At 47.1% G+C, this 24,180-nt stretch overlaps 1 protein-coding gene across 1 annotated transcript in view; it reads left to right on the top strand.

Moving 5' to 3' along the window:
* LOC147668236 (lipolysis-stimulated lipoprotein receptor-like) overlaps positions 1-24,180 on the top strand; it is a 119,151-nt gene that overhangs the window by 18,487 nt on the left and 76,484 nt on the right. The window lies entirely within an intron of this gene.

Below are 24,180 nucleotides of genomic sequence, written 5' to 3'. Positions count from 1 at the left end.
CTGCTGACTAGGGGTGATTCGCAGCATGAAATTTCTGTTTTATGTGCAGACCCTCTGAATTTAACTGTATAACCGTGGCATTGAAATGACTTGCGTTATTACTCTAGATCAAACATGGCAAGCTGAAGCGAGGAAAGAACTCCTTCAGGAGTACCTTTGCAGTCTCAATGGCAGTATTATCTTTGGTGGGGAATGCCTTGTCCCATTTAGTGAACGCATAAATAACCCCCAACACATACTTCAAATTATTGACTGTCTATTTCGATATAGTCCATTTGAAGGGCCTCGAAAGGCAAAGTGGGCGGTGCAAAATTGCTGGGTCGTGTAGGGGGTACCATTACCAGAATTGTGCATCATGCACACCATACAGTATTTCACTGAATGCGCAGCCATCTTTGGAATGTTATCATTCTGCCATACGGGGTCTAACAATTTGCAAATACCCTTCACACTGATATGAGCTGGCCCCTGAGCCATAGTGACTACACGAAGAACATATGCATCTGGCAACCTCCATCTCTGCTTCCCTGACTTGTCAATCTAACATCCCTCTTCATTCAAATTTGCTGTACTTTCCTGCCGCACCACTAATTCCTCCACTGTGGCCGCCCTCTATTTCCTTCACATTCCCTAGCGTATCCTCAAACATGGTGACCTCGGGCACCCACCTAGTGGGACCTCTACAAACATTCTTTTCTTCTTAGGTCAGGCTGTTTCCTTAGCTGTCTGATCTGCAAAGGCGTTCCCCTTACCCACATCATTAGTAAATTTCCTATGGGCGCTGCACTTCACTATTGCCAATTTCTAAGGGAATGTCAAAGCGGATAGAAGCCTATATTTGAGAGGGCCGTGTTGAATTCTCATCCGATGGGAAGTTAGGAACCCTCTCTGCCCAGAGCCGCCCAAATTTATGGGTGACTCTGAAGGCATACTGACTGTCATATAAATATTGACAACTAGTCCCTCACTCAATTCACAGGCTCGAATAAGGGCGACAAGCTCTGCAGCTTGGGCCGACTGATGGGGAACTCTTGATGTCTCAACTACCGTGTGCAGTGTAGTAATAGCGAATGCAGCCATTTTAGTGCCATCTGGTAACTTAAGGCAAGAGCCATTGATATATAATTCCCCTTGAGAATCAGATAAGGGAACATCAGTCAGGTCTACCTGTCCCGTCGTCTCTTTTTCAGTCCGGAAGATACAATTATGTATGCCCCTCTCCTCATCCTCAGAAGGGAGGAGTAGTAACGTGGCTGGATTCAGAGTGACACACCGTTTGATCGTAATGTGCTTCGTAAAGAGCGTTTGCTCATAACCTGTCAGACGCGCACTCGCGAGGTGCTGTGTCCTTGTCTTATTCAAAAGTGTATCCACAGCATGGGGGTACCATAACTGTGAGGTCAGTATCAAGTACCAGTCCAGCCGATTGTCTTATTGAGACAGCCACAGCCGCGACCGCTCTTAGACCGCTCGGGAGGGCTCATGCGACTGGATCAAGCACAGCAGAGAAATAAGCACACAGTTGCTTATCCCCGAACTTTTGTGTTGAAACAGAAAGTGAAGAACCACCCATCTCATGGACTTACAATACAAAGCATTTTGCGTAGTTAGGGGTACCAAACACTGGAGCCGAGCAAAGTACAGTTTTTAATTGCTCAAAAGACTGCTGACACTCTGGCTTCCAAGGCAGGGGTTCATGCACATCTTTTTAGTGTTAACGCAAGCAGGGGCTTAATAAGCGGCCTATAGCCAGGTATCCACTGCCTGCAATATGAAGTGATACCTATGAAAGTGCGCACCCCTTTCTGAGTTTGCGGAGCAGGCATTATAACAATGGTACTGATGCGCTCGGGGGTCAATCTTCTACCCTCCTTCGACAGTAGGTGACCTCCTGCAGGGGTGTGGAATGTAATAAAATATCTACTTGTCCATGGGGCAGGTTGCTTCATAAATCTACTTGTCCTGTAACAAAATCCACTTGTCCCCTTTGTGCCATGTAATACGACGACAAATTATGGAAACAATCTCATTATATAAGAGTTCTGAAATAGCTCTCTGATTATGCCAGGGCTCCTTTAATAGTAGGGTTTGCATACTAGCAATTCCCTTATGTTGCCACGTTTCCGCAGATATGCATACTGGGGCTGAAGTTAATGGTAAGCAACAGTTACATGATTACCCTTTTGAGTCTGTGCAAACCTACTAACTTGCATGCTTTAAGGGGTTTCACAAACTCTTCTCAAATCTTTTCCCATACTGAGAAAGGCTGGAAATATTCTACTGACAATGGCAGACATAACACTTATTCCAGGGTTGGGGAAAGTTTTGGGAGGGAAAGTGAACTTGAAAATCTACACCTGCATATTTGCTCATTTTCTAGGAAAACTATTTCTTGGCTTACTTCTGTAAAGGCTTGTGAATTCACGAAAGTAGTATATCTGCAATTGATGCAAAGACATGGGTGCACTTTTGAGACTTTAATTAATAATTGGGCCCCTAATTAGGTCTGGCATTAACCATCATGTTTTGTGACTATTAAAATGTTTTCTCTCTGTCTCGGCTTGCTTCACTGTGAGTGACAGCATTCTGTTCTTTAACAAGGATCATATTGAAAGTCATTTTGTTCAGTGCCAGCAACTACTGTGGCAAGGTGTGCTTTTTGAGACCATGTTTGTTATAATGCAGAGGGCCAAGCAGCTCCCACACCAGTAAGGTCTTATAAAATCCATACCAGAACAAGTCATGAATTACAAAACCAAAAAGGCTGACCAACAATTTCAGATCTACTGGGTTTACCAATGCTTGTTGATTTTTTTATGTTTCCCATAATCTTATTAAAACTAGTTACACTGAGTTTCCATTTTGAATATTTTTGGAAAATACTACCATACATAAACACATTTTACTAAATGATGCTGCAAAGAAATGGTATCTAAAATTTTACAGTAGTTTAACTAAATGTATTTGCATTTTTTGTGAAGATTTTATTTTGAAGGCAAAGAATCATCAATCTTTCAAGCTTCTGCAAATATTTGTTTCTAATCAGAGAGCATTCTGGGAGCAGTATACATAGCTTCATATTGCTAAAAATTGAAAACGTGTGTACACATTTTTATACTGGAACCACTGAGAAGTGCAGTCGAGCTTACAACATTTACTTTGAGTGCTCACACAGCTTTACAATATGGACACAAATATTACCTCAACTGCAGGCAATGCCTTTCCCTGATCCAAAATGTAAACTGACAACTAAAGGGTTTGTGCTGCAGGGGGTTGGGCCTCCTTGTCCAAAGGACAAAATACACATGAACTTGTTGCCCTTGACCCCAAACAATATGTCCCGGGCATCGGGCTATAGGAATTCCACATCCCTGCTCCTGTCGACAATACTGAAATTTGGAAAGGGAGACTTTATGGCCATGTTGAGCAAAATGTAGCAACAATTTAACTGTACTGTCTCTGCAACCTTGTTCTGTATCCGAGCGATGAGCAAGTCATCGACATAGTGGAAGTACATTAGCCGTAGGGAGCGACAAGGAATCCAGCGGACTTTTTTCAATGCCTGACTCTGTATAGCCTTGAGGAGCGTCCCGGAATCTGAAACTTCTTACATCTAGGGTGGAACCGTACAGATATCTGCTATCAAGATGGATGGTATTACTGAAGAATGCATTTTTGAAGTCAATGACAGAAGAATTTAGCAGAAGAAGGAATCCTTGTCCAGAGTCGTAATGTCAGGGACCACCAGGAGTCACTATTTTATTAATTTCACGCAAAACAGTCACAAAACTATAGTCTTCTTGATACCTGGAGGCACCCGAGGACGTCAGTTTGAGGATGGGAAGAATATGGCTGTTACAAACATTAGCATTAGTCTCATCAAACCCTCCTTTCTCATTCAAATCTTGCGCAATTTTTATCAAAGCTCGCTCACCTGCCTGCAGAATTTTATACTGAGGGATTCAGGGTAAAATAGCACCTTCCTTTACACGTATCGAAACTGGCAATATCTGCAACAATCCCACATCTGTGTCACCCGTTGCCCACAGTGTGGGTGGTACATCTTTAAATTCAGCTGGGAGGGGCACACCTTTGGATAGACACTGCTTAACGCTCACCACATCAGGACCCATTGTTATATAAACACCTGCTGGGAAAGAAATATAAATCGTAGCATGCAATTTTTTTTAACCAATCCAAATGCGGCAAATTCTCTCCACAATTGGTCGTCAACAAGAATGGCGAATCCACAGTGAAAGGAACAATAGTCAATGCAAGGGGTTTCAAAATGGGGCTCACAACTGGTACACCAGAAAAACCTTCCAAAACATTATTATGGCCAGACAGAGCTGCCACAGGGACCAAGGAGCGATAAATGCAGCTGTTTCTTGCACCTGTATCCACCAAAAACTCCTGAGCCGAACCATGCACATCCGCACTAACATACGGACCGCGTTGATCTACAGGTATCGGAAATGGTCCCTCAGTCTGTCCCTGGTTTACGTAGCTGTAAGCCATTCCTTTCACCTTATCCATATCATAATCGTCATGATAATACTGTCCACCCGAGCGTCATTTAAAATAGTTCTAATCTGAACTTCACTGCACTGAAAGGCCACCGCATTCTGTGTCCTGTCCACCAGCTCCATGACCCTGTCCACGAGAACCTAGTCTTCTAGGGACCGCCTGCAACAACACCGGACACTCTGCTCCAGTGTCCCTCCTCTTTACAGTACGCATGCTGATTGGTCCTAGAGGTGTAGTATTCTGCTAGTGTGTGGGAGCTGTCTGGCCATACCAGCACATCCTCTACCAATTCCCCTGGAAGGCTGCTGCAACAACACTTTCAGTTTCAAATCTTTATGCTTCTTTTCTGACCTCTCCTTATCCTTATTTTCCATATGTTGCTAATAATGCACCATATTCAGAATAAAGGAAGGGGAAGATGTGGACCAGGTGCTTTCAGAAGCCTGCAATTGGGTCGCAATCTCAGGAAGCAAATTAGAAACAAAACTATTAACAAACAGTCGCACACCACCTTCAATCGACAAGTCCTATCCCCTATAATCTAGAAACACACCTTCAAACCGAGTGGAAAAAATCAGACACCCTCCTCTTTCTTCTAACGACAAACCAATAATTTGTCCCAATCAACCTTCCTCAGAGGAATAAGAGAATGCATGTACATTATGATATGACCGGGCAAAGCAAGTATTTCTGCTATAGGCTTATCACCTAGCTTTTGTTCCTGATCCCATACGTTAATTTGAACCCAGGTACCACCCAATTCACGTGATCCTGCTTGTGCACTTGTCTCCAAATATCAACCAGAACTAGTAGACCAAAAAACATTTCAACATCAGCAAGTGTCATTACAGTTGAAGAGGCTGCTTCAGTCAGCTCCTAATAAGCAGTAGGATTTTTCCTAGGGTCAGGTAACTGAGTCTTAAGAGACAAAACCTCACACCTCTTCCATGAAGTATAAACCCATTGTTCTTGAAAATGGGCATCTACCCTTGGCCTAGTCACATTATCATGTTGATCCCTTAGCTCTGGTATCTCAGGATGGTATATAAGATGTACACCTCTCATCAGAAACCGAGGTACCGGGGTGAGGCTCTTCTCCAGCAGCCTTCCCTGAAAAGCAACCAATGTTGCAACATTACCAAAGACATGAGCAGGCTCCATATCAGTACCAAAGACATGAGCAGGCTCCATATCAGTATCACACATTATCCCTAATATCTTATATGATTTGCCGTGCTGCACCCTTGAAATGCAGCTCCCAAAGACCGATCAGAGTATCCGACATGTGCTTAAGGGCATGCTGCTGTGCAAAAGGTTCATAATCTTTAATCACACTCCACATGTCATCCACACTGTAAATGAGGTTACAAGCCCACTGCACGGCCTGATTATCCATCACCTGTTTCTCTGCATCTCCTACATCAGATCAGACCAATGTCCGCCCTATGTGCTCCTTACATTTCGTCCAATCCCTATCTTTGGGGCCGCGCACTGATGTCTCACTACTCAGTAATGTCGGGGAATGGGGGAACACAGTGGGGGTGACAACAGAGGGAGCTGGCACTAATATCATTGTCTGTTACATCGTGGGTACAAGAGCTAGAGAGAAAGACGCCGAAGCAATAGGCGTTGCAGGAGTACTAACAGTCACAGTTGCCACAGACGGCGAGGACAAGGAAAGGACAGGACAGGAGGTGCCAAGGCAGTCTGATCAACAGTAAAAATCAGAAACTGCAGAGACAGACGATCGGGTAGCTGGGCCTTTGGGGGAAGAGCAGGATATACCCTCTGCGGGGCAAGTGGAGGTGGTGGTCAAGTATCTAAAAATTGCTCCACAAACTTATCATTTTCTTCTTGGGTCATGTACGATTTATCAATCTGTAACCAGAATCTTCTATCCTCACGTTCTATCCGTATCTCCTGCTTCTCTTTATCATGCGCTACAGCTTTCTGAGCCAATATTTGCATACTCCCTTTCCGGGCCTCTTTCTCTGCCTTAATTTGCCTCTGTTTAACCTCCTCTTGCCATGTTCTGAGGTAATCAAACATAGACTGCCTACTTCTTCTTGCAAACAACTTCTCCTCTAAAAAGGCAATTTTTTGTTCATCAAAGGTGCCAGTCAAAGGCCACTGTAACTCAGCATTGTCCCTCGTATATTTGTGCCATAGCGTACTAAACATAATAGGGCCAAGACCATGCTTCATATACATATCAAAATTCGGAGTGCCTTCTGGAGGCCCTGGCTGACTTTCTTCTAGTCTAGCATCAGCAGTACAACCACAGAAAAACAAAAATCGGTTAAACGCAGTCCTTTTCAAAAGTAAGTCAAATTTGTTGTGTTGCCTTGCAAAGTGTTCACAAGCACTTTGTATCCAAGTCAGTCCTCAGACCGTACCAAAGACAAACCACAACAGTACCATATCCATAAAGAACCAGAACAAACTCACCTGGTGCACACAGGTCAAACAAATGTATTCTCCACTGCAGACTTTTCGAACCAAACGGCCAGATCCAAGGGTTTTGCCGTTCAGGACCCAAGTCGGGATGACCACTGGGCGAGGCACCAACCAGCTAGTCAGACTGGGCAGCTGCGAGTTCAAGAACTCTATAGTGCAGGGACCGTCTGTCCGACCCGAAGATGGTCCTGACCTCCTAACCTGTTCGCGAGCGGGGATGGGTCACCCGATGGAGTCTCTGTTCAGGCGCCTACTAAAGGAAGTGACCCGATTAGGGCCACCCGTGTCACTCGCAACCACCTCTCAGCCTTCCATAAAAAATGAAGAGTCGGTCAGACAGTGGAGAATACAAACTAAGTATATTTTATTCAGGTACAATAGAGCGGAGTCAAGTCTGACCAGCCTCCTGGGACTGACTTCAGCCAACATCAAGATATATTATGTACATTTCTGAATCAGGAAAGTCCCGCCCTTAGTGGAATTCTACTAGCAGGTGCAGCTAAAACAAAGAAGTAAAGAAAGAGGAGTTTAGACTCTGAGGCCGGGCACACATTATCTCTAAGCCAAGGTAGTTTTGTTCGTGCCTACCGCTAGACTAGTGGGAGAAAACCTAGAATGTGTTAATAAGAACAGTGTATTCATTAGCAGAGCAAGGCCTAACCTTTTGAGAACTGAACTTTCCACAGCCTGCTTCTCGAGTCAGGGAATACACAGCTGGCGACATGATTCAAAATGTCAGCTAAACATAAAATGGTGCCGCAAATGCTAACTTAACATGAGAACAAAGCACAAACAAAATAGCGAAACATTTTCATTTCATCATCTACATCATTGGGGAACCCCAGGATAAGGAATTTGGGATCTAATGGAAGTTGGACCACAGTGATATCCACCTAATACTCCAGAATCCAAGGACTGTTCGAGATCGTGTGAGAAAAGGAACCTGTGTCCCCCTGATAGAGCGCGCTGGTCACCCGACTATAAATTTACCTTACTTACCTGGGCCCATAATCAATAACTCATACTTTTTAATCAGGTAACCTTCGCTCTACTACCAGTCTATTTTACTTACTAGGTTCTATACCATTGACTTACCAATACTAGTCGCTGGTACCTGTAAACCTATTGGATCAGGATGGTAGATTGAAGATAGAGGCAAAATAACGTTTGCACTCATATACTAATCACAGACTCAGGAAGTTTTAAAATCTTTATCTAAGTTTCTTAAATGGTCATGATCCAAAGATTAAACACCAAAAGACTCTCAATCATGAAAATCAATACTAGAATATAACTATGCAGAAAATGTATTAAACCGATTTCAATCATTTAGGAGAAGTGTGGCTCAATGGTTAGAAGAGGCAGACCATGAAGCAGAGGTCAGACTCTGGACCAGGGTTCAATTCCCGACCGGCAGGGTCTTGAGCCCAAAATGTCCCCGGACTCGATAATTCTCGCTTCGGTGCCTGCTCGAATTACAGGTTCACACTCTGCAACTCTGGGCAATAGCTTGCTTAATCTCCACTATGGCCCCCGCAGCGGGATGCCTGGCTTTCACCTTGGGGGTACCCAGTACGGGTTATCTCACAGGTAAAAACCAGGACGGGTTCCCAAAGTAACCGCTTAGAGACCGTTGGTGATAACGCGCTATATAAATATAAATTACAATTTAGCAATAGGGAGGGTAAGAAAAGGAACATACTATGCAATCAAAATGATTTTGAGCGTTTATCAAAGGGAGGGTAAGAGAAGGGAACATAATAGGCAATCGAAACTTTAACGGTAGGAAGGGTAAAGAGAAAGGGAACAAAACATTGATGAACCCACACTAATTTATATTTACCTAGAATAGTGTGAAGACCAACCCTGGCCACGGGTCAGTTTAAAGGATAGAGCCCCGAAAGTTGCAGTTGCCAGTAGGCTAGCAGGTGCAGATTCAGAATCCGGACAGGTAAAGCCAAATTGGATCAGACCAGGACTTGGGTGAATTTCAGCACTTGCGCAGTGGGGATTTCAAGATGGAGTCACAGCACATCCCAGGCCCAAAATACGATATATGCAAGAATAGAAAATAAACCATTTTAGAACAGAAAAACAATGAATGCTCTGTATACCACTTATCTCTACTCTATTCCCATTATTTTATTTAAACTATTGCGTTAGAGGTTAAGCAGAACGAACAGCTTAGCAAAAGCAGCAGTGCAAGCTTCATGCATGCGGTTACACAGACCAGCCATTTTAATTCTAGTGCGCAGAAGCAAAAGTTTCCCTCCAAGCGAAAGCTACGCCATGTCACGTGAGTATGACAGACGCATGCGCAGTAGAAAATTCCACGTAGCCGCAGCCATTTTAGTGCAAGCAGATTATCGTTAGTAGAAACACATATGCAAGCTGCTTCTAGATATCCAATGTTTGTGAAATACGATAGTAATAGAACAAACATGTTGATTAGTATATTAACGTTATGTCGAGAGGACTGAGTACGAGCAAGTCGAATTACGTCCGAATCCTTGCTCCATCACCCCGATATATCTCAAAAACTGCAGTGTCTGTTCCCTTCCCATTGCATGTAGACGACGTCTGTCATAGTACACTCTGTGTAGTATTTTAAATTGGACTAGACACAGGCAGGGTTTAATTGCTACCTCTCTTGGGTGCATTAGAGCTGCCTCCCAGTCTATGTTCTCCATTTCCCATACACCCCATTCCTTCTCATTTATCCCATAGCTTACAGAAGGTGTCTGGCATGTTGTTATTGAGGGTCTAATAGGTCAGAGAAACCGCTCCCTTTCCTAGCTGCTCTGTTGGGATTCACCCCTCAAGGGGGCTGTATCCCGGGTTACTCTCCCCAGGAAATCTCTCGGCACGCATATCATATTTGTGCTGGTTGGCGTTCATCCAATATTCTAGTTGGAGCGAAGCAAACAGCATAATGTCTCCATCCTTGAGCAGGCCTCCCACTTAAGTTATGCCAAGTAAGTCCCAGTCCTGTAGTTTCCGCATTTCAGGGAGCTGTTTCACCTCCCACAAAGGATTTTTTCCTAGTGTTTCTTCCATGCCACCCTATCTATTTTATCGCCCTTTCCCACACAGCAAGTGCGACCTGTGTGGCCGGGAGGAGCCGCCCTGCCTCCTCCATATATACATAGTGGAGACCAGACCTCTCCCTCCATTGTGCCCATTCTATCCTGAAAGTTGAATGGTCCCACTGGGCAAATAACCTATTGTTAATGAGGTGGGCAGCCAAATAATTTTGCTGTATGTCTGGCAGGACCAGTCCGCCGTTGTATTGGTTATGCTGTAGGGATTTGAAGGCGATCCTGGGTTGTCCACCCTCCCAGAGTAGCTTTCACATGTCTCTCTCGATCATTTGGAATTTCTCTGGAGAGATCCTATAGTAGTTATTTTTTAGGATGTGGAGCAGTTTGGGTACAGAAATCATCTTAAACATAGCTGCCCTCCGCCATCAGTGTGAGGGGTAGCCATCTCCATTTCTTCCCAACAGGATCTAATCCCCCACCAGAGGTTACGAATATAGCAGGCTTACTTTTCTAGTGTCATGAATATACCCAAGTACTTGACCCCGAGGGTGGTGTGTGTCAGATGTCTGTCACAGGAAAAGCACTGATTTATTCTAGTTAATACAGTAGCCAGAATAACTCCCATACTCCAATAGTTGAAATGCTGCGAGGAGAGCCGAGGATGGGTCAGTCAAGTATAGAAGGATGTCACCCGCTTAAAGTGAGATTTTCTCTTCTGTAGTGGCCTCACCCATGAGCTGAAAGCCATGGATTCTGGGATGATCCTGGCCTGCACAGGCGGCTAAGGACTCTGTTGTCAGGGCAAAGTGAAGAGGGGACCAGGGACAGCGCTGTCTTGTAGCTCTACCGATGCGAAACCCATTAGTTACTGCTCCCTTGGACCCAGGCCGTCGCCACTTGGGCGTGGTATAACAACTTGACCCATGTCCTATAGCAGGGACCAAACCCGAATTTAACCAGGGTACCATCAAGGAAGGGCCAGTGTACTGCATCACACACCATTTCAGCATCAAGTGCGAGCAAGACTTGGGGGTCGGGCTCTCCCGAATTTTTTTTCATCCAGTTGTGGACTCTCCGTAGATTGTATCAAGTGGATCTCCCAGGCATAAACTTCAGTTGGTCTCTGTGGATCAGGGGCGTTATGACTTGTAACAGTGATGCCAAGATTGTGGCCAGATCTTTAACCTCAATATTAATTAAGGAAATCAGGCGGTATGAACTGCAACAATCTTTTGGGCCTGCCATCTTTATGTATAACCATTATGACGGCCCTCTTTAGATCTGGAGGTAGAATGCCCCATTTGCCTGCTTCGAGAAACATATTCAAGAGGTGGGGTCTCAGTAGGCTAGAGGATCATTTATAGAATTCATATGGAATCTCATTAGGTCCCAGGGTCTTGTTAGCTTCAAGCTTGGTTATGGCAGCTTGGGTAATGTCTCTTCCAGGGATCCCACTAGTCTTTTTCTTGTGGGCTGTGAGGTTTTGGGTGCTGTCTCGGATGACTGTTTGACATGCCCCCCCCAAAGTGTTTTTTTGGAGGTATCTCATTTTCTTGAAAATATAGTTCAAAATCTAACCTCAGACTGAGTGCACCTCCCGGTCCCTCCAATTGCACGCGTTCAGTTTCCAGCCCAGTTTCACCAACCGAGGGGAGTGATCTGAAAAGCCCCAGGCCAAGTATTCCCCTTATTGGATTGTGCCCACCTCTCCTGCTGGGGCAAAAATATAGTCTATATGTGAAAACACTTAATGGGCCTTTGAGAAATAGGTGTATTCTTGCTCAGAGGGAAGGGCGCGTCGCCATAGGTCCAAGCGGCTCAGTGTATCTGCAAAAAGGGAGGGGGGTGCATACCAGTCCCCCAGGAGCATGACCTATCCATCTTTGTTGTCATTACATAATTGAAATCTCCTCCTGTGATATGGAGTAGTGAATCCGCTTCAAACAATTCAGCCAGCTTTTCCAGTGTGGAGGGGCTTTAGCCGGGGAGGTGCATAAACACTGATCAGCGTGACATCTGTTCTGCTCCAAAAAACCCAAACACCCACATAACTCCCCAACGGTTCCATCCACTGTTTTATTATCTGAACAGGTGTGCCTTTTCTAATCAGGATAGCTATGCCCCTGGACTCAGAGGTGTATCGCTTGTGGGCAGTAGTAGTGTAGGCACCTGTCCCAAGGAATTTTCACCGGGTTCCTTTAAGATGGGTCTCTTGTAGAAGTATCACATCTGGGTGAAGACGTTTAATATATTGCGCTACCAGACCCCTCTTAATCTTGTCACCAAGACCATTCACATTCCATAATAAGATCAAAAGGGTCTTCGTATCCACCTGTGATGTACCCATCATGAGCAGGACAATACAAGAGGAAAATGCTCTCCCTTACTGATGGGCAATGTGGTGCATGTTGCATTAGCTGGGGCTGGTCATTAACTGCTGTCTGTGCTGCCGGGCCTGGAACTGAACCCTCCAGAACCCCCTGAACATGTGACCCCCTCCTGAACACCCCCAATGACCCCTGTGGGTGTAGAACACTAACATAACAGCCACTCTACAGAGAATCTGAGAGGTCTGTAGCACACCCCCCACAAATTAAGTCCCCTAACGCGCTCACTCAATCAAAGCCAACCACCCCTGGAAGTGGTGGTATCAGACAAGCGAACAATGGACAAGTCTGTGGTCATGAAGTCTTTCTCAAAGCATGTTACCATCGTCTGCTATTGCCCAAAGTTTTAATGCCACACCCATGACTAGCTAACGCCGTCCGAAGGGGGCACGTCTGGTTCTTTTTCTAGGTGTGCTATGGCAACCATAAGGGGTTGAGGAGTCTCCGATTCAGTCTTCTCCTCATCTCCCATGTAACCTAGTGTAGAGCCCTCCTCCTGATCTTCTGTCCCACTCTTTTTAGGGGCTGAAGCACCACCGGAGTCCAAGGAGCACGCTGCTGATTGGAACATTCCTGTATGGCTCTAAATGGCCTGTACATGTCCATGGTTGAGTAAGCGTTACAGTGGTTGAAAGGCTGCCATTATGAACAGGTGGAGAATGCGGGCTGACTGCCCAATTGTCACTAGATGAGGCCTCTCTAGCTATCCCTGCCATCCATTCCACGAGTGGTGAGGTCCTCACCCGCCCGCATTTCAATGTATATTCTATTAATATACATAGTTTTATCTGACCCTGTATGCTCTGGAGACGATGGCCAGCACAGACAAGGTAGATACTTTCCTGGAGGGGGTGCTCCTCCCCTGACTGTCGGATGAGATCTGTGCACTGCTGGAGGGGGAGAGCAGTAAGATTGAGATTGCACAGGCAATCCCCAAGCTACCCTACCCCAAAGCTTCGGTGGAAGTTCGCTTCTCTGTGGAGTTTTATAAATGGTCAGGGAAAAAGGTTGTCGATTTCCTCCATGCTGCCTTTCAAGAGTCTGAGCAGGCCTGGTCCCTGGGCTCTCTCCAACAGGGCTGTGATAGCGGTCCTCCCCAAACAGAGGATGGAGACCTCAAGATCCTCCCCAGTGTCCTAGCAGGTCGCCTCAGCAAAGTCATTACTTCCCTGATACACCACACACAGGGAGGATTTGTCCTGAGACATACCTCCAGAAACCATCTTCACACCCTTGCCCACTTCCCATGGGAGGGGAAACATCGTTTACAACGTGGTGTTTACACCGCAGTACCTTTACAACGATGCCATTACAACGCAAGTCGTTACTACGACTTGCGCTGTTGGATAAGGAATATTGTAATTTTATATTCCAACACCTTCCCTACTGTTACGTGGGCTGGTATTGGAATATAAAATTATAATAATCCTCAATCCGCGCACACCAATGCAAGTCGTTTAATGGCAGCGTTGTAAAGTACAGCGATCTAAAAGATCACGTTGTACTGACGTACATACCTATGAGAGGCCAGGGACCTGCCGGTTGAGGCCTTGGCCCTCTCCCTCGGCACCAAGAAAGTGTTTGTTCGCATTGAATGGGTATATCTCTTCGCAACCTTGAAACGTTGTGGACTGGGAGAATAGTTCATTGACATGGTTTGCTTGTTGTATGATTGTCCTACCGCCTAGGTTAACTGCGGGGGGTTTCTATCTGACCCATTTGCGATCCAGAGGGGTACACAACAGGTCTGCCTGCTTTCGACCCTTTTATTCCTGCTGGTGATGGAGCCAGTGGCCGCTACCATCCGCCAATCGCCTCCCCTAGCAGGGGTATCCATCAAGGGCAGAATTTCCAAAATCTATTTATACGTCGATGATTTCCTACTTGCCTAAACAGATCTTTTTCCATTTCCTCTGAGTCCTATTCGAGATCACTGATGGCTTCGCAACCCTGTCTGGTTAATGTGTGAACCGGGACAAGAGTGAGGCTCCTCCACTAGCGACCATAACCACAATATCGCAAATTTATGGTTTTCCCTTCTGGTGGAAGTAGTCGTGCCTCAAATATCTGGGAATCTTGGTCAACTGGGGCCTGGATCGAATGTTTGCGGTCCATCTTGAACTTCATATTGTTCATACGAAACTTGACTTTGAGAAATAGTCCCATCTGGGCTCTCCATGGGGCCAGGGTGTAGGCAGTACAGATGGCCACACTGTCGCAATTTGCGTACGCTCTGGGCAAGCTTCCTCTACTGGTGCCCTTGGCAACCTTTATAGATGCACAGATTTGTGCCTTTGTGTGGGACTCCTAACTGCCTTGACTGGCGTCCGCTAAGATCATAGTGCAACACTCGTGCTGGGGCCTCGGTCTTCCATTGGTGGACACTATGTCCTAGCTCTTCACCTCTCACAATTGGCGTATATGCTCCCAGACCCACCACAATGGGTTAACACAGAACGATTGCGGCTTTCCAGCCCTCACTGCCTCACTGCCTCGACCCTTTGTGCACGGGGTGTCCCCCCCTCAGTCCCGTCCTGTCTATCCCATGCTACAAGCTATGCAAAAGGCCGGGCACACGCCTCTTCATTGTGAACCCCCATTTACAAGGGCGGGTGCCCCTATTGGGCAATGATTGCTTACGCATTGGCCTTCCACTGGGAACCGTGGCGAGTGCCATGCATCCACTGTCTGGATCATGTCCTGGACGACAGCGGCCATAAACCATTCAGACAACTAAGTGAGGACTTAGGACTCCAGCCCCACCAGGCTTAGCAGCGCTTATAGCCTGTGGTGCTGTCTGGGAACCAGGACCTGGACTCTACAGACCTCACCCGTGGTGGCATACTTCAGAACTTGTGGTCGTTTCAGGGGAGTGATGTTGGTGGTCCGCGCCATCTCACAGCCTCTCCTCCACAGTCTCCGCATCACATGGCAGTCCTGTTTGAGGAAGATTGGGCTGACACACTGGAGGCTTTGGATAGGGGCAACGAGAGGCATGGCTGAGGTTCTGTCTCTTCAAGACACTGCTTGAGTGGCACTGGGCCCCAGTGAAACTGCACAGGGCCGGTTTGCTGCCACATGCGACTGCTGCCGATGCCCAGACACCCTCTGGAACCTTGCTCACATTCTCTGTGAATACCTCTCGCTTTAGCCCATCTGGGAGGCTATCTGGACTGCATTGGGTAAATCAAAGATGCTCAAGTCACCCTCCCCCACTCTCTGATTCTCCTTCATGACATACAGCTCTGGCGACTGTCAAAATATGTATCCGCCGCCAGTGGCGCTCCCCTATGTCTCCATCGCAGGAGGACTGGACAGTGGTAGACAGTAACCCATGAACGTGCCATTTATAATCTGCAAGACCAGTCAGAAGTGTTAGGGCAGACATGGGCTCCTGTCCTCTGAGACAAATCCTAACACATCTGGCAGCTCATACCACAGAATGCGGATAATGCCATCAGCTGGACTCCAGAGGGATGCCAGCCTCTCCCCTCCCTTTCGTCTTCATCACACCCCCCCTGCCGTATTCCTCTTTTCTTTCTCTTCTCCTTTTCCCTCCTCATCTTTTTTGTCGTCTTAATATTCTCCCTTGCCCCCCCCTTTGATCTTGTATTTCTCCCTCCCTCCCTTTCCTCAATCTTGGTCTTCCCGGTCTACCCCCCCCCCCCCCCTCCATTTCTGGCATACCTCGATCCACAACGGGCCCTGCCAGGTTTGGCGGATCTGCATGATTCCACCTCCTAGTCCTGTTGATGGCTCCTAGTCAGTAGCACAGGACTCATTTCCCCGTCCCCTCTTCTTTTGGTCGTACCCCCCTTCCCCCCACCACCACCACCCCCGTCCTTAGAGCGTGTGCCCTCTTCTGATGGCTCTCCTCCTTTTCCTTTGCGTTGTTAATCTCAGCTGGGCACTTGGGGCTATTACTCATCGTGGTCTAGGTCTTTCAGAATTGTAATTGTTGTGCAAATTTTGTGATCTTCTCCCACCCCGCCCTCCTCCTATTTTTTGCTCCCTTCCGTTTTAGTGCAAACATTGCACTGTATGGTACTGTACTTATTGTATTTTTCTTATAACCCACTACTATATTTACTATTAAATATTGCATCACAAAGAAAATTACAGAAAAGTCGGGATATTCAGCCTCCATAAACACAGCTCTAGGTGCATGAAATTTAAGCTTTACGAATAATTTCTTGTCATGCAACTTTTCGTAGTATTACGCTAGAAAGTTCTACATATTACCTTTTCATGTGTCCCTTGTGTATTCCATTATTCCTCCGGAAGTGGGAGAATCATACTCCTAGCGTATATTATGTTAAAGCTACAAAAGACTGCACACACAACACACTTGGTGTGACTGATATGTAGTCCTTAATGCAAAACATGTGCTTGGCATTGCAATTAAAGTTGTCAGTCTTGCCTAATAAGGTTATACGTAACACTGAGCACTGCACAATAACTGAGAACTGTACTAAAATACATACATTATTAGGTCTCTCTATTCACCAAATGCAGCAATTTACTTGCCAGTATGTTATGGAGCGAAATTTCTCATTTTTCATTATTTATTTGTATTGGATAATAATAAACATGTTTATCACTTCCCACTCTGAGGAGTGTATAAACTGCAGCATTCCCCAATGACGTCCAGGCTAATCGAAACAGCAAGGACTGACCATGCTGTAGAGAGCCACACGGGCTCTCCCATACAATGTTGCGACTCACACACGCATCCCTGCATACCCCGGGGCGGGCTCGCACCGGGGTATAAATAAACAAGGCGGAAGACCGCTCGGGGTCTTTCCGGCTAACTATCATCCTGTGTGCACGTCCCAGTTATTTGCCACTTGTCCAGCACGTGTTAGCCCCGGGCCTGGCCCTCCACAGTGGCGACGAGGCCGGTTTCATCTCACACGCGTGCGGAGCAACCCCTGCCTACGACGCCGCGGTGTGCTAGCTGCCTGCTGCGGAGCCCACCCACTCATCCTCCGGCGCTTGACACCGGCTCTGAGGCCCGCCCACGCCTCTCCCCGTCGGGAGCGCCTTCAGCTGGCGGGGCTCGCCGGGAGTGCTGCACACAGCCGTCGAGCCACTTCATGGTGCGGGTGAGTCTGCCTCCACGCGCGCCAGCGTTTGGCTCACCTGACCCCGTGCACCTCCGCCGGATCGAGCAGCAGCTGGCAACACAGTGGCCTACAAGGGCCGGCCGCATCGGAGAGCGTGAGGGGCGGAGCTGCGTGCGACACAAGGCAGCAGAGCCCCGCGCGGCCGCCGGAAAGCCACAGAAGCACCTCACAAGCTCGAAGGCCACAAACAACACGCGCAGGGACAAGACGCTCCTCCCCCCCCCCCCCCTCCCCCCGGCTCCCACGGACCCCAGATAGCGTTGGAAAGCATCAAATCTATGCAGCCTCTCCGAACAGCTGCCACACTAAGCACGAGCATAGGCAAAGGAGCCCTCGGGTATTTCACGCCCCTCCACACTCTGTACCCTGTCTACACAGGCACCAAGCACTGGCCAATCCAAATACCTGGGTGCAAGAGTTCAATGCAGGAAGCACTCTGATAAGCGCCAGAAGGCCCGCAGAAAAGGCGGTATCATGTGTCACAGCGCCAGGTGCAGGCCAAGACTGAGCCGCACAGAATGTACCCGCATTGGTCGCCCCGCCAGCAGTAGTAATCGCGCCACCACCGCAAGGCCAGAACCGTCGCACCGATGCCACATGCACTAGGGCGCAGCACTGATTTCCCCCGTTCAGTGAAGCAGCGGATCCTGCGATGGAAGGCGTGGGTCGGAAGGCTAAACCTGTACTTCAAGGGCACGCGGGAGACAGATGTGACTGTCAAGAGGTCGCTCCTCATCCTATATGGGGGTCCTGAAATCTACGAATTGTTCGAAACGATTCCCAATACTGGACCTGAGCATGACTAAGACGCCGCGCTAGCGGCACTAGATGCACACTTTGATCCCCAGCTCAACAACGACTTCGAAAAATTCAAATTTAAAAGAGCATGGCAAACCGAATCTGAATCCATGGACATGTTCTATGCCCGACTACGCCGACTAGCCAAGACTTGCCCGTTTGCAAACCCGAGGGAAGAAATCCGAGACCAAATAGTGGATAGTAGGCTGTCGATCAAAACTACTGAGGAAACTCATTCTACGACAGCCTGGCATTTCCCTAGATGAAATATTGATCCTGGCAAGGTCACACGAACTCTCTGATGCGAGGGCGGAAGAAATGGAGGTCGCTCTACGTACACCGGTGGTTGCACCAGTCACGAGCAGAACACCACCAATCAAGAAGGAGAAAATAGATGCTATCCAGAGAAGACCCCAGACAACCCGCCCACGAGCCACTGCTGCCCGAGGGAGCCAGTGCGGATACTGTGGGGAAGATCACCCGCCGACAGCAACGTGCGTAGCGAAAGGCAAGACCTGCTTAAAATCTGGTCGGCTGAATCATTTTGCTGCAGTGTGCCGAGTAGGAAAATACAGACCACCAGGCCAGAGGCCCAGGTCGATGACCGAACGTCTTCGACAACTCTCACTCGACCAGGAACAACCTCCCCCAGATGGTCAAGCGCAAGGGAGACCACCTCGATATGAAGACGACGTAGTGTACGTGATATCCTATGTCAGCAGAGCATCAACCAAGAGGAGACCGCCGCCCATGTGCTCCGTCTCCATAGAAGGCACCAAGATCGAGGCCCTCATAGACACAGGTGCCTCAGTGAATGTCATGGACTCAGACCAATACGACAAGATGTCTCCCAAGCCTCCGCTGGCACCTTCTAGCGCCAGGATGTATACATACGGTGGCACCAAGCCGCTACCGCTGAGAGGAGTCTTACAGACGACCGTCATCAACGGTGAGTACTCGACAGAAACACGATTCCACATCACCGAAGGAAAGAAAGGTACCCTGCTGAGCTGCCACACAGCGAAAGACCTCGGGCTCGTATTCTTCGCGAAGCAGGTACACCAGGCACATGCAGACATCCTCTTGAAAGAGTTCCCAGCATTGTTCCAAGGCCTAGGAAAACTGAAGGGGAAAAGATTCAAACTCCACATCGACCCCTCCGTAAAACCAGTATCCCTCCGACACAGACTAGTACCATTCAACCTGAGGCCACAGGTGGAAGAAGAGCTCCAGAAACTGGAAGACCTGGGAGTGTAGAAAAGGTGTCGGGCCCGACGCCATGGGTATCCCCGCTGGTAGTAGCGCCTAAGCCCAAACAGCCAGGGGCGATCTGGCTATGCGTAGATATGAGGCTACCCAACGTCGCAGTCAAAAGGGAAAGGCACATCACCCCTACCATGGACGACATAGTGGCTGACCTGAACGGGGCAAAATGGTTCTCGAAGTTGGACCTCAATTCGGGATACCATCAACTTGAACTGGAGCCAGCAAGTCGATACATAACTACCTTCTCAACCCACGTAGGTCTACGTCGCTACAGACGGCGGAGTTTCGGTGTGTCCTCCGCTGCAGAAGTTTTTCAAAACGCCATACGGAAGGTGTTGTCCGGGCTGAACTGAGTCATCAACCTCAGTGATGACATCCTGGTGTACTCAGCGACACTAGAGGAACACCATGCGCACCTAAGGGCAACACTTCAAAGACTAGTAGACTGTGGGCTGACATTACAACAAATATATAAAACATCTGAAATTTTTCGCACGCCTTGAAAGAAATTTAACCACGCGGAACTTTAACAATCATGCAAAAAGATTCACCTGGATGAAGAAGAAAGTGTGACTACCATAACCACAGTGAACTAAGTCGCACCTACCGAAAAGATAACGGACGCGATCCTCTCAAACCTATTCCCTCTGTGTATCCAGATGTTATGTCGACATAATGGCACGTGCAACGTTATCGAATTCAGTTCTGCACCCAAAGGAACGTACATTAACTCATAAATGTGTAGACACATAAATGTTTAATAATGGTAGTAAACCTGCATTTAAGGGTGTAAAATGTGATCGCTCATAGTTGGAGTACCTTCAGTGAACGAATGCACTCTTAAAAAGACACCAGTCACACTGTTCCATACACTCTGGGATTGCCCACGCATAATGGAGTTTTGGTGAAAGGTAATGCGCACTATCTCGCAAACACTTCAAATTTCCCTAATACCGGAACCGCGAAAATGCCTCTTAAATATTTGGGAACCAAACGATTTGTCTAGGTACGACCTCATATGGGCCACTTTAGCGGTCATGGTGGCTAAAAGAGATATTGCACAGAAGTGGGGCGCTCCAGACTTGCCTGCGGCGTCGATGTGGAGTAGGAACATGGACTTACTAATGTACATGGAGAGGACAGTATATGTGCTTAGGGCCTGCCCCCGTAAATGGAATAAAGTATGGTCCGCTTGGAATGTATACAGAGGAGAGTTGTGTGACCCCTTACCGGAAGACGGTAATCTGAGTTCCGACGAAGAGGAAGAAGGTGACTAGAAGGAGTGGGATGGTGGAATAGGTCATGTGAGAAAAATGACGATACATCATACTTAGGGTATAGCTCTTAGTTACATCACTGTATATGAATGGACCTAATCAGTGGGTAGAGGCAGACATGGTATGTGTCAATATGTGTGAATGTTTATCTTGATCTTAGTTACGAGTTATGGTTCATGAAACAGCAAAATATAAAAATGATAGACCTAATAATTGTAAAACACGGCATGGAGTGAGCCATGCGAGACACTTTGCTGCTACGCCGCCGGACCCCAGGGTTGTCGGCCTTACGGCTGTGTACATGCGAACAGTATTGGAAACATGAGTATATGAAGCGGCCGGCCTTGCGGGTTGTAGGCTATAAGCTGTGTTTACCACTTTAATATTCTCAATAAAGGTCTTTCAAAAAAAAAGACACCAGTCTATAAAACACATAAAAGAATTCCCATTTATTGAAGAAAGGCGCTTGAAGACGCATGAGAAGCGCTATATGAATGTGCATTTACATACTGTTCACCAGAACAATGTGCATATTCAGCCACTGTTGCTCACAAATAAAATAAAATCATTGGAAGTACAACTTCGCAAATAGAATTAAGGAAACATTGGGCCCAGGCCACAACAATGCAAAAAACGGACTTCTGAAAAGTACCAGGAAGTATAATCACGGTATTTTAAAACAAATAACATCACAGATCAGTACTAAAATACTAACACGTTTCTGTAAAAGCTTGGGAACCCATGGTATGACACTATGAATTGTTCTGTGTGGATGTAGGTTACTGACCCAACAAATTGTTTGGGTTGCATAAAGATTTTTGTAAAACCGTAACAGTTTTTTTTCCTTTTTGTTTTTGTGAAAACATGTTTATTGATGTGTTTCAGCCTTTAATGAGACATCGCATTTTTTCACTGGGTTTATTTTCAAATACAATTACAGTTCTTCTCGTTAGCATGTTTTGTAACCTAAACTAGTGTTGAAAACGCCTTCTACCTACACGTGTGCGCTCACATAAACACACAAATAAATTCTACTTCTGATATACAGGTTGCCTATCATAATATACTATACGTTTCAAAGTGCGCTGTGTGCGTCCCTTTGGCTGCTCAGACAGACCCACAGCTCGCACCTGGTGCTGACTTCTGAAGCTGGAAGGCGCTTTCGCAGGTTCACACTTTCTGCACTATAGACTGAGCCCCTGTCCCTCTGTCACCTACACCGTTCCTAGACACGAGTAAAGCGGTTGAAGACACGGACTGCAGACCACCGCGAGATTCGATGTGGCCACGAGCGGTTGCTTCGGTTGTCGACGCCAACCTAAGACTCCCCATAGAGTCTTGGTTTAATTATTTCATTGTTTCGCAAAGCGCTCCCTTGCGACGGACTGCCGCCATGTAGCACTTGTTGAAATATGCCCACGCTTAAGTGTCTGGTAAATTGCAAGGCATTTGTATGTGTAGGAGTCGGTGGGTAGGTGAATGTACCTCAACGGGTTGTCAGAGACTACCCGTTGAAAAGCAGAAAGTAGAATCCGCCCCGGCGGCCGCCAAACAACCTGGAAACTTATTTATTTTATTTTATACAGCTTGTAAAGCGCATGGTTCACTAGCAAGTGTGTCCCCGCGCTATTGAACTGTTGCCGCTTCAGCTATAGCTTACATCCAGCCTAAGTAGAGTCTTTGGGGAAGAGAATTGTTTTGAGCTCTCTTGGGAATGCGGGCTCTGATGTCTCCAATCTCAATCTCATTGGCAGTTTGTTCCACTGGATGGCGGTCTGCACTCTAAAGGACCGTCCACCCATTCGCACTCTTTTGAACTTAGGGACCTGAACCTGCCCTGTGCCACCAGATCTCAACTGGCGAGTAGGCTCGTAACGTTTGAGGAGACTGTGCAGGTACTTAGGGCCTTTTCCATGGAGGATGCGATGCCCTACACAGAGGGCCTTAAACGTCACCCGTTCTCTGACCGGCAGGTGGTGTAGGGGCAGAGAGCAAGCTGAGGCTAAACAAACCAGCATTGACCGCGAAAGTAAGATGATCGCTCGTGTGTGCGCGCGCATTCAGCCGCGAAAGTAAAAGCTCAAGCTGAAAGTGTTGCTGAGGAAGAGAGGGGGGGGCGGGTTGGCGCGGACCTGAAAGTGACGCAATCGCGCACACAACTTTAAAAGTGAAAGCAGGCTGGTGAGTGGCAAATGGCAGCTGTGCACGTCGCGCGCGCTTGTGCACGTAACAGCAAGCTGGTAGCCAAGCCTTTGCTAGCAGCACTTTTCACACAACTTTAAAAGTGAAAGCAGGCTGACGAGTGGCAAATGGCAGCTGTGCATGTTGCGCGCGCTTGTGCGCGTAACAGCAAGCTGGTGGCCAAGCCTTTGCTAGCAGCACTTTTAAAACCTGCTTACAAAATGTCTCGCAAAGTAGCGCATGCGCTGACTCAGCGAGACCTAAAAATAAATAACACTAATACTGAAGTTGACTCAATGTGGGACTTTGCTTCCATGGCAGTTTATATATTGGATTAGAACCCTGGTGAAATTGGTGACCTGCCTCAGGTACTTTATTAATTCTTGCCCAGCACGCACTCTTGGGTTTGCTGCACTCGCATGTTTTTTACCCCTTCACTTCCATGGCCTAGCTTCTCCATTCCAACCTTCTCGCCCTCCAGCTATGCATTCTATCCTCTGAAAGAGGCTCCCTGCTGACTGCATCTTTTTTGGTGATTTAAATAAATGATGACTTGTAGAATGTCTGTCCACTTTCTCCTATATTGGATGGCATTCGGGCTGCTACATAAACCTTGATGTAAAGGACCATCTCACTGTAATGTTGACCGCAGCGTCATTCCCTTCTGCAAATCCGTAATATAATTGTATAATCAAAATTGAGTCCAGTATTGCATTTTTTTCCGTGTATAACTTTTCTGTGACAAACTTGGATGAACTGTCTAAAATACTTGTTGTATGCCACCTCTTTCACTTTCAGATTACTTATATTAGAAACTTGACATTATTTAAAAGCCAAGCTCTCCATACGTTTTGCAACGGTAGCACGGATTTTCATAAGGAAGATCATATTATTTTTCTTAATTCCTACACATTCAATCAGATTCCTAAGATGTTCCTTTATATTATAACAGCCCGTCCCGACCTTGTCCGGGTATCAATCAGGCTTCCCGGACCCCCACCCGCCCCGACATTGTGCAGCAGCCCGGCCCCCGCCCGCCCTGACATTGTCAAGCAGCTCGGGCCCCTGCCTGCCCCGTCCCCGGCCTGCCCCGACCCCCGCCTACCCGGAGCCTTACCTC

This window comes from Lissotriton vulgaris, unplaced genomic scaffold (genome assembly GCF_964263255.1).
Source record: "Lissotriton vulgaris unplaced genomic scaffold, aLisVul1.2 SCAFFOLD_361, whole genome shotgun sequence".
NCBI classification, from domain to species: domain Eukaryota; kingdom Metazoa; phylum Chordata; class Amphibia; order Caudata; family Salamandridae; genus Lissotriton; species Lissotriton vulgaris.
This window is presented reverse-complemented; position numbering and strand designations above follow the sequence as displayed.